Genomic DNA, 7,192 nt, shown 5'->3' with positions numbered 1-7,192 from the left:
GCACACATTTGCAGCATAGCCCTGGGGCTGCGAAAGTCAAGCCACTCACCCCAGCCCTGGGGCTATGCTATTCCAGTCACTGCCCCCAATGAGGCAACCCCCCACCCTTGGCCCACTAAAACCCCTCCTGGACATGCCAGCCCTCCTGCAGACAGTCCAGTCCCCACCCCCATCATGTCAGCTCCTCCCCCAACCTAAGTTATTTACACTGGGCTGCTCACAAGGCTTCCAGTAGTGGGGAATGGCTGTGTGCACCACTCTAGGTTTATGTTTAGGCAGCTTAAAATAAACTGCCTAAATATAGACTAGGTGTGGCAAACATTTGCATGTATCCTTAGGTGACAAAAAAAAAGACTGGGGACTAATTATTGTCAGTAGACTCATTAGAGAAGTCAACATTTAGATGGATGTGTAAAGTATACTAACACTCACCCATAGCAGTGAGGGGATGGTTATGCTGGCAGGACAATATAGGGATGCTGTCTATCTGTACTTACTCTGTGGAGTAAGTTTCTAAAAATCTTAGTTTAGCAACTTCCGCTGCTACAGTAATATGACAATGCATATGAATTAAATTAGATTTACATGTAAGATACGGCAGCTTGCTATTCTAATTCTTCATTATGACTGAGCTCAGCCTCTAGCACTTATCTAACTGCTAATTAGTAAGCATGTTTACAATTTCATTGTTTCAGTCAAAGTTCTTGCTTGACGTGCCCCCAATTTTATTTTAATTCATCTTGACTCATCAGATAATGGTATACTTTAGCAATATGTTAAAAGAACAATGCTTTATAATTACTTAAAGAGCTATTTCTTTGGTAAAATCTTTCTTTAAATCTGAAAACGGAAGTGAAGAAATTGTTAGGAGGCAGCTACAGATAGAGTGATGGCTCCTATTGTTGGGACATACTTTTTTTTGTATTCTTTTGTGTTGCAATTACTCCTGGTTAGCAAGGTAGCAATGTAGCTTTTCGTCCGTGGGGATACATTGAACTTGCTATTATCTAGATGATAAAACTTTCCTTTATAATTATTTTATATGGTTAAAAGTTAGACCCATGGCAATTGTTATCATCACATTTCTTTCTATTGTACTGAATTTATGATTAGACAATGCTGTAAAATACAGTATTGTACTGAAGAGCAAAAAGCTTTGAGCCCTTGAAGCGGTAGAAGCCTGGGAAGGAATTTTTGTGGGATCTGTCAAAACTCTTATTGCAGCATGAAAATACACACATTGCAGAAGCAATTCTAGTACTCTTTAAACGGGTGCTCATTGTAGTACACTACTACTTTTGTGGTCATTTGTGAACAGGAATATAATTATAGGGCACTTTTACATGTGCTCCAGGGGTGGGTGGGGAGGGATGTTTAATTAGAGTGGCTCCAAGAGCTGCTCTAAGTAAAGCGCTGCAGTCTTGTGTATTAGTGTCCCTGAGTTTCCAAATGGCAGTGGTGATGCTTGAACTAAAGCTCATTCAATGAAGATTGAACCAAAACTCATTCAATAAAGTACCCCTGCCATCATTTTGAGGCATGGGGATGCTCATACATGAGATGTGGAGGTTGACTGGAGCATCATAATTACCATGCTGTAATTACAGTTCATTGGAGCAGCTCCACAGCCTGTTTACAGACACCGCTTGTTACAGTCACGCTTCAAGAATAATTGTCAGTGTCCTAATTAAGTCTCAGGGGGCTAAGATGGCATGGGCAATGAGAGAGACAGTGGATAACCGAGAGGTCACAAGTTTGAGGCCATAGCAGAAGTGCTTATGGTGCAGCCTGTCAGATTCCAACAAAATCTTTGAGTTCTGCTAAATACCTTGTCATAATGACATGAAAAAAGAAAAGGAAATAATTACATGTCTGAACACCTGAGCAAAATTATTACTGGATTTGAATGTGATTCACATTCACATTTTCCAAGGGTTCTTTTATCTTGATTTTGCCACCAGCTATTTTGTAAGGTCTTCAGTTACTTCACAAGATATGTCATCAGTTAGATACACCACTTTTCATTCTTTCAAAATTTTTTTGGGGGAGAAGGGTTAAAGCAGATTAAAAAGTTTGCTACCTCTGCCAGTATAGATCAAAATTGGTCTGACCCCTCTCTGCCTCTGTAGCACACCTTTTTCATTGGGTAAAAAAATGATTTCTATTCCTCATGACAAGTTACAGAGACACTTAGTTTCTGGTGAACAATGGGCTAAATTGAGATCAAGGATGGGATGGTAAGCCTCAAGTGAAATACAGCATCTTCCCATTGCTGACAATGGGTGGTGTCAGCAATGACTGCCACCAAAACAGAGTTGGTCACAATTTTGCTGCTAGTATAGACAAGGACAAAACCTGGTAAGTGAAAGCCTGGAGAGTAATCATCCAAAAGGCAGGAGAATGCCTTTGGGAAGACTGGGCAGCGTTCCCAGGGAATCAGAAACAAGTTCAATAAACTGGGGAGATACGTGGTTCCTATTTTACTTTCTTTCTATAAACACTTTCCTCTGAGGAAAACACCTAGTATGGAACTTTTTCTTTTCACTGAGACATTCAATGCAGATTTCCTTAACTGCTATGGCAAGTATTAACTCATTCTGCTTCATAGATTTTCTTTAGTTTTTTCTCCCTTGGTTCTGTATATTCTATTTGACTTTTTCTACCACTTTCCGTTTTCAGTACAGGACTGACTTTTACTCTCTGAGAACTCTTGAAATTGTATTGGCTGCCTTTTTTTCCAGGAAGTAGGACTTCCAGTACTACTTTTCTATGACTTGGTGATTCCAGAATTCATGGGAAATTAGGGTTTCATATTTGTAAGCATTAATACTTTTTCCTACTGTTTACTGTGACCCCATGAGATACTACATTTGTTTCAATGGGTGTTTGGTCCAAGTAAGAACAGTAAATCAATATGATAATACTCCTCCATTTTGGGAGGGTCTACTTATTATGCTGGATTCAATGGTCAGCTATAAAAAAAAAAAATTATTTTCAAGTTGTCAGTTAGCTCCTCAGTTAGCTGTCAGTTAGCTGTTAGTGGCAAGAAATGCATTAAAAATTAGTTTTCCGTCTTGTTAGATTCACTGTTTCTGAATCCTGAAATTGTTCTCTGTCACCTTAGAAACTCTTTGATGAGGATGATAGGAGACCCTGACTTGCATCAGTCCAGGAATCTTCCTTGGTTTGGTATAATTTCTGAGAGATTCTGTTTCTGACTGAATTTGTCAGAAATTTTCTTTCAGAGCCATATGAGAAGGGTCAATGGTAGAGCTAGCTGAGAATTTTTCAATGGATCTGACTTTTCTTTGTCAGAAAATACCAATTAGTTAAAACTAAAATTTATGGAAAAATGCCTAGGTTTTAATAAAACATGTGATATGGAAGGCGCTTGAGTCCAGAATGGAAAGGAGAGTGGGGGAAGAAGGGAGAGCCCCAAATTGCCAGCAGTCTAATGCTTAGAGCATACATACAATTTCATGATTCAGACTGGGAACTTGAAATTGGGTTTTCCACATCCAAACTAAACCCTCTACCCTCCAATTCTTGTGCTTTTCATGAAAAAAAATGAAAAATCTTGTTTTCATTCTAGAGCAAAAACACCTTTTGCAACCCCATCTTTTTGTGAAACAGAATTCTCATTTTCCAGCCAGCCCTAGTCATCCACTCTGCAGAAGAACCCTAACTTGAAACAAAGGCAAACCTGTCCAAGGCTAGAAACATGGAACTGGAACATGTTCTACCTCTAGCCTTTATTTACTTTTTTCTATATATTTCTATATGTATTAGCCTACAGTAAAAAATGAATAGCTGAGTCTTTAGGCATTTGCTGATCAAGGTGTTTACATTGTAGTTCAGAAGCTATTTGCATATTTTATAGCTTTTATTAATCAAAACTACATATGTATTTGGTTGCAGTTTTATACTGTGGTCATATTATGTTTCTTCCTGAGCATGCTGAAACAAGTAAAATTTACTTACCCACCTGCATAGTTTAGCTATGTAGATGGTGGTACATATTTTCCTGAATCAGAGTTAATGCCATTTTTCTTTGGCTTACTGAAATACAAAGGTATGCTATTTGAAATAACCATGTCTGATGATTTGGTGTTTCACTCGTACTAGGAATAATATAAATCTTCCTTGATAAAGTGTAAATTCTATGCACAAAGGGCCTGAACTACTGTGATTCAATGCTCTCTAGGTTCTCACTGAAAAAGTCCTACTGAAGTAAATGGACATTTTGTCCTACTGAAAAATACAGGATTTAGCTCGTTGATCATGACTGATACATACTGTAGAAACTACTTTTCATACTTAACATTAAAAGCCACAGATGCATAATAGAATTTCTGTATTTATACATTTAAGTAACACACACACACATATATAGATAAATATAAATGTTTATAAAGATAACTGACATATTCTTGCCCATATTCTTATTATTTATACAGCAACAAAATTACCCTGTGCACTTTAAAGAACAAACAAAAAGACAAAAGAGAGGCAGCTTGTCTTCGTGAATGGTGCGTTGCCCCAAAGGTCAGGTTATCTAGGTCACCATTTAGCTCACCACTGATCTTCTATGTGGCCTTTGGCAAGTCACTTCATTTTTCTGTGCCTATCACTTATCTGCTTAGATTGCCCTTTGGCTTCGGACTGCCTTTTACTAAGTGTCCATACTGTATTGACCCCAGTGAGGACTGGTACTCAGCTGGGAACTTCAAAGTGTTGTTGTTAAATAAATAAATGAAAGAGAGAAAAAAAACTGATGGGATGAGGAAGGATGAAGCATTACACTAGTAAAAAAGGAAGGTTGCTCAGTTTTGGTTAGTGCTTGTCTTGCTGTTTTTTTAGCTTAAATATCTTGCTGAGAATGACATGGAAGGAGAGGGTTTTTAGGAAGGATTTCAAGATAGAAGAAGGATCACTTCATCCACCAGTGAAATGCTTCCATTGCTGAAGTGGAGCATAATATGTGATTAACCAGCATCAGCAGCACAACATGGCACTTTAGGGCAGGAATTGAGGAACATAATCAGCAAATAATGCAAATTAGTGCTAATCAAATAAATGCATTCATCTCCCATGATTAGTAAAGAATTCAGTTCCATCTGCAAAGTGCTATCTATAGGAGATTCAGCCCAAGAATATGCAGCTTGATCAGTAAAGTTTGTAAATAACTTTGCAGCTGAAGTATGCCGTTCAACTAGTGAAGATGCAGTTCAGTTGCCAAAGTACTTTAAAAATTCCACAGCTGAGGTATGCAGCAGTTCAGCTAGAGAAGCAGGTGCCCGGATCTGTGACAAATTAAACTAAATCAGCAAAGTATTCATCTTCACTAACAGTACATAAAAAAAAGGGGCTTAAATTATATCTCAATTATTAAACTCTGCAACTCGATTAGCAAACTATGTAACCATCTGACTTGAAAAGTGTGCTGCTAAATTAATGAATGCAGTTCAATCAGGAAATTGAGGGAATTTGGTCATTAAATTATACAACCTAATGGCCTTAGCATGTGAAATAAGTAGTGAAGGCTGCAGTTTGATGGCTGTCATACATTTTAGAGAACTGTACTGCGCTAGTAAAAAAATGAGCCTGGGATGACTTTTCCTTCTTACAGTATCTTGAATTGTTAACAACAGGCACAGTGTCTATACCGTACTGATATGTATTCATTGCTGATACACCAATGCGTATTGCTTTAGTGATAGCTACTTTTTCTTTGAGACAAAGGCTTGGGCTGAGGTATCATGTGTTGAAATGCATTCACAGCTGTGTGTTATCTTCTGATGCTGCATGTTATCTTTCATGTTGTCTATAAGAACTGGCTACACCGCAAGGGATTGTTTCTGAAAATTTCCTGTTCTTGCTAATACTGATGCAGCTCCACTAGTTTTAGAAAATTTTACTACAGACTGGGCACTCATGGCAATTAGTGTTATGTTATGCAAGCCTGTTTAATATGGTGCATAGAGTCATAGATGCTAGGGTCGGAAGGGACCTCAACAGATCATCGAGTCCAACACCCTGCCTTGGCAGGAAAGAGTATTGGGGTCAGATGACCCCTGCCAGATGCCTATCCAGCTTTATCTTAAAGACCCCCAAGGTAGGAGAGAGCACCATCTCCCTTGGAAGCCCATTCCAAATTTTGGCCACCCTTACTGTGAAGAAATTTTTCCTGATATCTAGCTTAAATCTTCTCTCTGTCAGTTTGTGACCATTGTTCCTTGTTACCCCAAGAGGTGCTCCAAGAGGCACAGCATCTCCGATCCCTTGCTGCGTCCCCCTAATGAATTTGTAGGTGGCCACAAGATCACCTCTCAGCCTTCTCTTGCGGAGGCTGAAGAGGTCCAGGTCCCTCAGTCTCTCCTCATAAGGCTTGTCCTGTAAGCCCCTAACCATACGAGTGGCCCTCCTCTGGACCCTCTTGAGTCAATCAACATCCTTCTTGAAGTATGGTGCCCAAGATTGGATGCAGTACTCCAACTGCAATCTGACCAATGCCGCATAGAGGGGAAGTATCACTTCCTTGGTTCTACTTGTCATGCATCTGCTGATGCATGATAAAGTGTGGTTAGCTTTGCTAACTGACAATTCATGTTCATTTTGGAGTCCACTATGAGTCCGAGATCCCTTTCTGCTTCTGTGCTGCTGAGAGGGTCACTTCCCAGCCAGTAGGTGTGCTGGATATTTTTGTGCCCTAGATGCAGCACTCTGCACTTGTCCTTGTTGTACTGCATCGTATTGTGTATTGCCCACTCTTCAAACCTGTCCAGGTCTGCCTACAATCATTCCCTACCCTCCGCACTTCACCCCGCAATTTAGTATCATCCACAAACTTGGACAAAGGACACTTCACACTCACATCCAAGTCACTGATGATGATATTGAAGAGTACAGGTCCAAGGACTGAACCCTATGGGACCCCACTAGCTACATCCTTCCAGGTTGATACCGACCTGTCTACTACCACTCTCTGGGTGCAACTGCTAAGCCAATTTGCCACCCACTGGACCATGTAAACATCTATGTCACAGCCTCTTAATTTATTTATGAGAATGGGATGAGCTACTGTATCGAAGGCATTGCTAAAATCCAAGAACATGACATTCACCTCTACTCCTGCGTCTAAGCATTTGTGTCCCTGTCATAAAACAAAACCAGATTGGTCAGGCATGATCTA

Source organism: Gavialis gangeticus, unplaced genomic scaffold (genome assembly GCF_001723915.1).
Source record: "Gavialis gangeticus isolate Ggan-Ray unplaced genomic scaffold, GavGan_comp1, whole genome shotgun sequence".
NCBI lineage: Eukaryota > Metazoa > Chordata > Crocodylia > Gavialidae > Gavialis > Gavialis gangeticus.
Note: the sequence above shows the minus strand (reverse complement) of the source record.